The sequence below is a fragment of the Acipenser ruthenus genome, chromosome 13 (assembly GCF_902713425.1).
Source record: "Acipenser ruthenus chromosome 13, fAciRut3.2 maternal haplotype, whole genome shotgun sequence".
Classification (NCBI taxonomy): Eukaryota; Metazoa; Chordata; class Actinopteri; order Acipenseriformes; family Acipenseridae; genus Acipenser; species Acipenser ruthenus.
Window position 1 is genome coordinate 9150518 of NC_081201.1, and position 10977 is coordinate 9161494.

Consider the following 10977-nt stretch of genomic DNA (forward strand, 5'->3'; position numbering starts at 1 on the left):
GGGCTGGCAGAATAAGGTAACACAGCTATTGATTATGTTTAAAAGATTTTCTTTTGAGTTGCGATGGTTTTAACAATGAGAAGGGATTCAAAATGCTTAAAAACTCATATTTAGATGATACATTAGGGCCACGCAAAGGGGTCCGTGTTTTTTAAATTAACTCAGTTAGCCTTAGATATACATCTTCACAGCCATTGAAGAAGTGTTATACTCAAACGAATTTGTGTGTAGGGTGTTAATTACTTAGTACAGTGGCTATTGTACTCAGGAACTACTATTGAACATACTAATTATTATTCTTTTTTTTGGTCTATGCATGAAATTACATCAGTACATTTGTAGAGAATAGGAAAAAAAACAAGGGAGTCTATTCAATACACCTGAACAATGGAAGATCTAAATATTGCTGTTATTTAAAATCGCTAAATAGAATCCTCTCTGACATTTTCTTTTTCTTCTTCTTCTTCTTATTTATTTGTTTGTTTATTTATTTATTTATTTATTTATTTATTTGGCAGACACCTTTATCCAAGGCAACTTAAAGGTGCTACAGGGCAGTACAGGGTTACAATGCTAGCTTCATATTTAAATACTGTACAGTTTTACAGTAAGTGCAAATAATACTACTAAAATACAATATGAACTAGGATGCAATAAGTTAGGATTACAACAAGTTACATCTACGATGACATAATAGTGCAATAGTGCAAGCATAGTGCATCAGCTGAGGATCCAGTAACATGGTGCTGGTCAGGCTGAAATACACCAAACAGATCCACATGCACTGTGGGATGTTTGATAGTTATAGCAAGGAGGCTGTGTGGTCCAGTGGTTAAAGAAAAGGGCTTGTAACCAGGAGGTCCCTGGTTCAAATCCCGGTTCAGCCACTGACTCATTGTGTGACCCTGAGCAAGTCACTTAACCTCCTTGTGCTCTGTCTTTCGGGTGAGACGTAGTTGTAAGTGACTCTGCAGCTTATGCATAGTTCACACACCCTAGCCTCTGTAAGTCGCCTTGGATAAAGGTGTCTGTTAAATAAACAAATAATAAAAGGTACACAATTATCTCAGTGGCGTTGTTCAAATCAATTGAATATAACCCATTCTCTTATTCTGACCAAAAGTAATAGCAGTAACCCTCATTACAGCATTCTATTGCACAGAGGAGTTGCCGTATGGTCACTGTGACAATAATGGGTAAAAGGAGGTGTTTACAGAGATTTATTTTTCTTTTGGTAAATCTAGGTTAGATTGTACCCTAAAATGCGATGCAAACCCGATATGATTAGACCTCATAGAACACACTTACAATACATTTGGCGTTAGTAATAAAACTCCATGGTATGCTTTCAAAATGAATTGTTTTTTAAGGTATTTTACAGCTATAAGTAAGGACTTTCCATGGAATGCTTTCATTTATTAAATACACATGTACTCGGTTAAAACCTCTTTTCTGCTAATGAATCGGCTGTGCTATGTATAGTTCAGGGAGATCAAAGAGGCAATCAAAACTATTGTTCGCTTTCAATGCAGACCTGCACATAGCATGCAGGGGATACTTGACAGATATTGTGAGCAATAAGAAGCATGAAGTGGAATCTGGAAATGAAGTGTCTTCCTTATGGATGCTGAGGGAAAATGTTACATTCAGAGATATTTCTCATTTTAAAAGCAAGGGGCTTCAAAGGTCAATTTCCTATGATAGTTGCAATCATTGAGGGTGGTTCTGGGTTATGTTGCTCCAATATCTGTCTTTACTTGACTTTGTAATCGCTTTGAGACTGGAGAATCCTAACTGCCCTGAACAGCCTTCCTCATTACATTCAAAGCACGTGACAATGTGACCTTTCAACTCTGCAGGCCCAACCTACTCTACTAATACACAGAGGGCGATGAAACCGGCCAAATTGAAATTGTTTCAATTTCCAAGACCACAAACAGGTAAAGACAGACGTAAAGAAAATGAGAACCACTCAATATTGGATCAACAGAAACACTCAATAGAATTGCATCCATCATAAAGAGGCAAGGGGAAGGGGAAAAATAAATGCAGTCACATCTGAAGCTACTTACTCTTTAGAAAATGTATGAGGAATGGAAAGTGGAACTAATCAGTACAGGGGTACTGAACAGAGTAACACAGCTAATTAAAGGGAATTGCATTTTTAAAGCTGAGTTAATACATAATACAGGATGTTTTTGACATACAATTCCCCTACATCTTTTCAGCATACTGTATTCCATTACAATCTATCCCCCTCACCCTGCCTCCGCCTCCGGTAACCTGCCTGACACCTTAGATGAAAGCAACCTAATATCCTTTCACATATGGAGATGAACTCGGGTCAAATAAACGTCTAACTAAAAAAGAAAACAAAATCAAAAGCTTTACAACAGCAGAAAAGTACAACACCTGAAAAAATATATCAAACATCTAAATAAAGCAGAAAAAAATCTGTTTTCTTAAACAAGTGCACTGTACAAGATTGTACAAGACCTATTGTCTAATAAGCAGCCTATAATATTTAGTTATTCCCTCTGTGACAGATACCAAAACCAAATCAACAGATAAACCATGAATTACATGTATAGCGTTGTGACAGGATGGCTGAGTCGGTGGCGTCACGGCAGAAGCAGGAAGGTAAAGCACTGACACCAGGCACTGCAGTTTTTAAAGAAATACGCGGCTGGGCGCTGATTTATTTTTAAATAACAAAAATAAATAAAATATTTAAACACAAAAACACTTGCTCACAGAGCAAAATAAAAATGTTAAACCAAAAATAATCACGGACTCCAGACAAACTGGTCAGGCTGGGCAATCGCCTTCACTGAACCTACGGTAAGTTTAGTTTCGTTTTAGCTCTTTGATTCTTTGCTCACTCGTTCCTCCTCTGAACTCCCACCACGAGCTGGAGAGCGGCAGGCTTTTTATACCATGGCCGAGGGGTTTAACTGCCTAGTAATTAGTCTATTACCCCTCGGCCACAATCTGCACGAGTTTTTCAATTACTGTGGATGGGGTTTCCCATCCACGCTACTAACCAAAATAAACAAACTTTCGGCTACGTCGTCATATTTATAAACAAAACATATGGCGCTTCGCCGACAAATCTAAATAATAAATACATAAACAAACACAAAATACAAAATAACACAGGGGCGGAGGGGGAGACCCCGTTCTAAAATAAACAAACCCTGTACAGGGCTGCTTGCCCTGTTACAAGCGTATTGATGAGCTTTTTTGTACGATGCAGCTCATTAAAAACACCTGTCATTATGATGGGTGCATGTAAATTAATGACATGCACATAGCATTGCAGTTGTCCACCCAGTGCATGGCTGCTAATAACATTGTGTAAATAGTTGAAACACTGGAAGACACCAAACAAACACACTGGAAAACATCTAAGGTTACTTCTGATTAAAGACACAACATAAATACATGGTTTAGATTCTAGTTTTCAAGTCCATGTAATACAAATGAGAGGAACGTTATTGTTGCTCTTAAAGGAGAATCTCCAGCAAGCCTGGTGTTAAAATTACCCAACATACTACATTATGACATACAGCCATTGCAATCACAGATGCTACATGGTATGGGGGCTATGCTAAGCTGAACTGTTGCCTTGACTTTGTTTTTTGTTTTTTTAACTTTGCTCACTATTTTATGGTGTTCTGTTAGTTACTCACATGAATTATTACATATAAACAGGGAGTTGAAGTGGGACAGACAGGGTTGAAAGGTTACGTTGTTACATGCTTTTGAGAAAGGCTGTTAGTCCCAGCAGGATTCTCCATATACGCTCAAAGCCAAGTTAAAGCAGATGTGGAGAACATTCAATTAACTCAATATTTGAGCAACAGGACCCTGAACCACTTAGATTGAATGCAAACAGCATACAGCACCGAGGGTTATACAAAAGAAAATGATACTTGTTCTGCTTACTCTTAAAGAATGTCCATGGCATTTCCTGAACTAGGCTAATTCCCTTAAGATCTACAGTAAGTCGATGCATGTTTGCAATCTTCTTAAGGGTAACAAGATGCAGATAAGGTACATCGATGCCTCCCTTCCTGGCCCCGAACTATAGGCAAGACTTTTGGGACTTTAAACAGGGATGCCATGTGTGCTACGCACAAGGGGGGAGATATGTGATGAGGTACCACCCGCCCCTGTGTTTATTTATATTACTATGATTTAAATGTACTGTTTTGTGTTTAGTTTAAACAGTGTTTTATTGTTATTTTTGTTTTACAGCCTGGATGGGGTTAAAATGCCCGACCCAGATAAAATCGTGAGACTGCGTGGTCAACAGCGAGTGATCATTGACAAGCTGTATGTTGACCACGCATACGAGAAACCCTGTGCTGAATGTGGCAGGATAAACTAGGTAATTGATAGCCAGTTAATCCCTCAGCCACAATATAAAAACAAACAGCTTTCGTGTTCAGAGTGGAGAGTCGTGAGATAAAGAAAGTAAGAATAAAAACAATTGCTACTCGTGCTGGCTATAAACCAGCACATTATTTTTTTTGCATCTGTTGTTTGTTTTGGCCACTGTGCTGTTTTGTTTTGCATACGTGTTTTGTTTTGTTTGTTTAAATATTTTATTTAGCACCAGTACTGTGTCCGGTTTCTTCTTCATAGTCCAACTTTACCGATAAGATACCCCTGCTACACACCTCAAAGAAGAACAGTCAGAGGAATGTAAAATGACTGAGTAGTAGCAAAGGGGTTCACTGCAGGTTTAACTTTTAGTGTATTCCTTGTTAATGGCTTATTGTTTTAATGGATTTCCAACAGCATTACATTTCCTCTATAGACTTTCAGCAATAGTGTGCTCTGTGTCTGTGGAATGCAATTAAGCACATCAGCAGAAGCCTTTCCCTAATGGATCAATTTAACAATAAAATAAAAAGTCTGAATACAAATTGGTTTGTATTTAATTTCATGCAAGTTCTGAGCTTGATTTCATTTGATGCAATGTTTGAAATTCAAATAACCCAGAAAGTCTATATTATGTTGTAGCAGGGCGGAAGAAAAGCCCTGCTGTTTAATGATATTGTTTGTTTAGTTTTAGATCGGGGTCTCCCCCTCCGCCCCTGTGCAGATTGTTTTGTTTGTTTATTTATATGTCGGCGAGCGCCGTATGTTTTGTTATTGTTTGTATTTTGACGGCGTAGCCGATTTGTTTTGTTTAGCGTGGATGGGTAGCCCCATCCACAACATAATTAAAACTCGTGCAGAAGGTGGCCATCTCCCGAATTAATTAGGTGATTTAATTTGTTGCTAATCGGGAGATGGTCACCTGTTATAAAAAGCCTGCAGCTCTCTAGCTCGGGGTGGGAGTTCAGAGGAGGAACGAGAGAGCAGAGAGACGGCGAGTAAAGACGAAAACGAAACTTAATAAAAGAAACATAGGAACAGTGAAGGCAATCTGCCCAGCCTGACCTTTGTTTATGTGGTTTTGTGTTTGTGACTTTATTTTGTTTAAACCTTTTATTTTGCTCTACGAGCAAATGTTTATTTTTGTTTAAATATTTATTTTATTTTTTGTTTGCTTAATAAAAACGGCAAACGCCACTTGAACTGCAGTACTTGCCCTGGTGTCAGTTTTTGTTCCTGCTTCTGCCTGACGTCAGACCACTCGTCATCCCTGTCACATATGTATATTATAATGTTTAAAATCAAACAATATTGGAACCTTCTGGCAATTAAAAAGGCTCCCCATCTACCCAAGCCTAATCTTTTTAAAGTACTTTATGTTCTCAATAACACCCACATGCAATCAATGCACCTTCCATGTTACTAGGAATAAAAATGTGTCATGCCAAATAAAATGTTACATTTAATTTTTTTACCATGTAACCATGGGTAACTCCGGTCCTTGAGGACAATTAGACTTGAGGTTTAAATGGTATAATTAAATAACTAAAGGGCCTATTTGATCATCTGAACTAAATTAAAGAAACAAGTGTTTTAAATCATCAGTCAAGGGTTTTGCTCAAAGCAGCAGGGAAAATACTGCACGACTGAAACAGGACTACCAGGTATCCAGGCTGGGGGCAGAGAAAAAAGCTTCATTCCTGCACTGTCCAGGCAAACCGTAGATGGGTGACAATCATAAGTTGGAGGTATCTTTAAGAGATAAGCTCCTGAGCTATGAAAGCACTCATCCAAATTCAGATAATGCCCTCACCACATTCTGTTCAAGTTTCAGTATGTTCATCTCTATGACTCTTCTGTGTGCTTTTTTCAACAGATGTATTAAATGTATTAAAACTGGTTATAGTCTGGTTGTTATTACAATTCTCAATTCAAACTTTTTCTAATATGAGGATTCCCTTCTTTTTCATAAGCATCTTCTATTCCAGTCTGAACACTGGGCATCAATATTTCCTAATCGATTAGTGCCATGATAATATGTGGAGACGGGGGCTACAATTTTTATGATGAAGTAGGGTTATTTACTGTAAGTAATCAGCCAGGTAATCCACACTACAGCTATCGCCAAATGTTTTGTATCACCCTATAGAATTAACTAATTGTGCTTCATAAAGTTAAATGAAACCTACAGAACAATGTTATGTTAACATATTGAATTACATACCGCTTTGTAGTTTTCAATATATTTAATGAAAAACTGACAAAAATTTAAAATAACCATTTTGAAATCATACATTAAATATTGTACTACTATTATGGCTTCCGGTAGACTTTTGTGATATGGCCAATTTGGCCATAGCTGTACATTCCACTTTCCATTTAGTAATGGAAGTCAACCTCTTTAGGGTGTGCAATAGTGTACAATGATCTCCAACAATCTGATGACTGAAGAATTTCTAAAATCTGCTTTGCTGCTCTTTTCTTCAGTTGCTTTATTCACATGATGGAAATTCCCATTTTCTTGATTGTGTCCCTTGTGATGGTCCTTGGTGCCACCGATGAGAACCCACACGGAAGTGAACCTCCACTTGGCTCGTGTGTTCGCTGCTGTGAACCTGCTGAAAAGCTCACCTCTTCTTTCACAGACAACCTGCCTAATGATTACTCATCTTACCCATTGCCTCACATCGGGCCAACCATAGACGTCACTATCCTGAAAGGTAATTAGAAGTATTATTATAGGCTTTTTCCTAATTTTCCTAGTGTGAATATGTATCGGATTGAGACAGGTGTCTGAGGATCGATCATCTGTTTCAGAGATACAAACCTGGCAGTGACTGCGCTTCCACTATCGCAAGGCTAATTGCTCTCTCTCCAGGTCATTGCGGGCACCTGCTGCTGCATTGAAATGTTGAGTGACAAAGCGTTTGCTCAGTGTGGGTTTGGCTCCTTTCTAAGCTTCATTGAACCTCTACGGCAGGGGTGGGCAATTCCGGTCCCAGAGGGCCGGTGTCCCTCCTGGCTTTTGTTACAACTTAGCCCTAAATTACTTAATTGGACCAATTATTACCAATTATTGGTCTAATTAAGTTATTTAGGGTAAAGCTGGAACAAAAGCCAGGAGGGACACCGGCCCTCCAGGACCGGAATTGCCCACCCCTGCTCTACAGGTTCTGTACTATGGCTGAGATGAGTTTCAACAACTGCGTGAACTTTCCTTTTTTGAAGTATTTTTTTTCTGCAAAGACAGATGAAGTAGATGTGCTTCCACTGTACACAATCTGAGCACGAGGCAGAGAGACTGCAGTTTATTTACAGACCAAACATAAAAGCGTGTTGGTGCTATATTATAATAGACTGTAATACTGTTTATAATAGCGGTAATTTGCTGTCTTTGTACAGTTAACCTTGTGCTGTGATTTTATGGTCCAGCTGAGTAACCAGTGAGAAACCACTATATATATTTGTTTAAGTTTCTAACAGCAGTAATGTTGAAATTTTCATCAGGAGACCTTGGTCAAATACTTCCTTAACTTTGAATGCTGAGGTAAGAAACTAATAAACTAAGACAAATAAATTTAGCCCTGCTGGACATAGTTCAGCAGGGCTTTGAAAAAAAATAAAATAAATAAATAAATAAATAAATATATATATATTGTAAGGCAGCGGGTTGAGTGAGACAGCAGGGAGGGGGTTAAAACCTCCCTAAAGAGTAAACTGGAAAAAATGCACCTTTTGTTTTTTTTAATTGTTTTATTGTTTAATTTAATTGTTTTATTATTAATTATCCCCTGCACCTGGTAGCTATTGTTAAATTGGGACCAGGTGCAGGGTATTTAAGGGGAGCAGTCAGTCTGCTCAAGGCTGCTGAGTAGAAGGAAGCAGAAGAGAGGTGCTCTGCTTCCGAGCAGTCATAAAAGAAGTAAGTGCTGTGTTAAACCTGTGTGGTTTTGGTTTATGTTCCGTGGTGCCAGGTAAACGGCTTAGCCGTCCTGCAAGTTAGTCAGGGAATAACCTGTTTAGTAAGTACTCCAAAATGGAGTTAGGTTTTGTTTTGTGTTTGTGTTTATTTTTGTGTTTATTAAAAATAGCGCAACCGCGCTTGAAACTCCATTTCTGTTGTTGTGGGTCGTAATTTAAAGGGGCACAAACCCGTGAGTGGTGCAATCCTTTTACAATATATATATATATATATATATATATATATATATAAATGTGTGTGTGTGTTACATTGGAATAATAATAATAATAAAAATGTGTGTATCCTAGGTGATAAAGGTGAAAATGGAGAGAAAGGCCTAGCAGGAAAATCAGGGAACGAAGGCCCACGGGGGCCACGAGGCCTCTATGGGTTCAAGGGGATGAAAGGTCAGGTGGGCCCTCCAGGCAACTCATGCAAGCAGCAGTACTCTGCGTTTTCTGTTGGTCGTAAAAAGTCACTCCACAGCAGCGATTACTTCCAGGAATTGATTTTTGACACCGTGTTTGTTAATCTCTACAAGCATTTCAATATGTTCACAGGCAAGTTTAGCTGCTACACCCTGGGGGTATATTTCTTTAATGTGAATGTTCATACATGGAGTTTGAAGAAGACCTCTCTGCACATAATGAAAAACGACGTGCAGACGGTGGTATTGTATGCCCAGCCCAGCGACCACAGCTCCATGCAGAGTCAGAGCCTGCTCCTGGACCTACAGGAGAAGGATGAGGTCTGGATCCGTCTCGACAACACAGACTGAGAAAACGCTGTTTACAGTGATGCCTCCGACGTCTATATCGCCTTTAATGGTTATTTAATAATGATTTCCATTACACGAGAGTAGATGTTAAAACTTCATGCTGATTTGAACTCGGCTCTCGCCAAGATAAGCACCAACTAAGACGTAGCTTTACAGTAAACAAATGTGATCCATATGCGTCTCCATCCATTTACGTTTCCTTCCATATGATGATGTAGATATCCTTCTGTCTGGTGTTAATGGCTGAAGTGTAATGCTGGCTCCAGGGATCAGCTTATTTTGCCTCCCTGGCGCATCAGCACACACAACGGCTGCGATGCTGGCTCCGGGGATCAACCAAAGTGCGGCCTCCCCAGCGCATCAGCATGACAACCGTCTGGATTGAGCTAAGTAGGGTACATCTCTGGGGTTTTCAAGTGGGCACCTTCCATCCTCAGTGTTTCGTCGACTAGCCCACGACACCTCAAGAGGGCTCGACGGTGATTCTGGCGTCCCAGCATCACCCCCCTCCGTCCCCCACTCAACTCAGCCCAGCTTACTTACCTGTCCCCAGCCAGAATCTTTCCGTCTCAACCACAGCCAGTTGCTGCTCCTCTCTGCTGCTTCAGATAAGTTCTTCACTGTGCGACGCAACTCTTGGCCACTGAATCCGACGTCTCTGAGAAACCGGGTTGTAGAGTGTGCCACAAATCCTCGACAACCCACTTCCACTGGGTAAACCCGAACTCTCCATCCTCGCTGTTCCGCTTCAGTGGCTAGTTGAGCATACCGCAGTTTCTTCCTCTCATACGCCTCATCTACAGCGTCCTCCCATGGCACTGTTAACTCTACCAGGTGAACAAGGCGTGCTGATCCAGACCACAAGACAATATCTGGTCGAAGGTTAGTGGTGGCAATCTCAGGTGGAAAAATAAGCCGTTGACCAACATCTGCCAGCATATTCCAGTCTCTAGCAGCTTCCAGTTGTCCTGGGCGAGGATTGGTTTTAACACCTTTTCTTGGTGGTTGCTCTCCTGGGCGGAGGAATGTTGTCTTTTGTGTGTAATGTTTTGATGGAACAGGTGGCAACTTATTGGTCATGTTACGCTTGTCTTCCAATGCTAAGGCCAAACATCGCAGCACCTGGTCATGGCGCCAAGTAAACCGTCCTTGGCTAAGAGCCACCTTACATCCTGTCAAAATGTGCCTTAATGTTGCAGGTGATGAACACAAAGGACATGAGGGATCCTCTCCTACCCAGAGGTTTAGGTTCTGTGGTGATGGGAGAACATCATATGTTGACCTGATGAGGAAACTGATCCTGCTCTGTTCCATTGACCATAGGTCTTGCCAGCCAATCTTGCGTTGTTCCACACTCTCCCATCTCATCCATTCTCCCTGTTTGGCCTGGGAAATGGCCTTTATACACCTCATCCTCTCCTCCTGCTTTTGCACCTCGTTGACTACCAGCTTCCTTCTTTGAGCTGGGGCCGCCTTGTGCCATGTAGGAGGAGTTGAACTGAAACCAAGACCCCCTCTTCCATGCTGAACTTGCCCCATGATATCACCAATTCGAAGGGCAGCCTTTGCATCTTCCACAGCTTTCTTTGCCGCCCACTTTCTTCCAGTTTTCAACACAGGTGCTGCCTCCCTTACGCATTTATCGCGTGACTCTACTAATGTCATTTCCAGTCTGACCTTGGCGCACTTAAACTCCTCGGTTAGAGCAGAGACTGGTAGCTGCAGTATTCCTTTACCATAAAGTCCCACTCTGCTGAGGCAGCGTGGAACTCCCAACCATTTCCTGATGTATGAACTGATTAAAGCTTCCAGCTTCTCTACTGTTGTCAAAGAAACCTCGTACACAGTC

General features: G+C 40.6%; 1 pseudogene; it reads left to right on the forward strand.

Moving 5' to 3' along the window:
* The first annotated feature begins 6892 nt into the window (after positions 1-6892).
* LOC117418346 (complement C1q tumor necrosis factor-related protein 1-like) lies at positions 6893-9200 on the forward strand (annotated as a pseudogene).
* The last annotated feature ends 1777 nt before the right edge of the window (positions 9201-10977 follow it).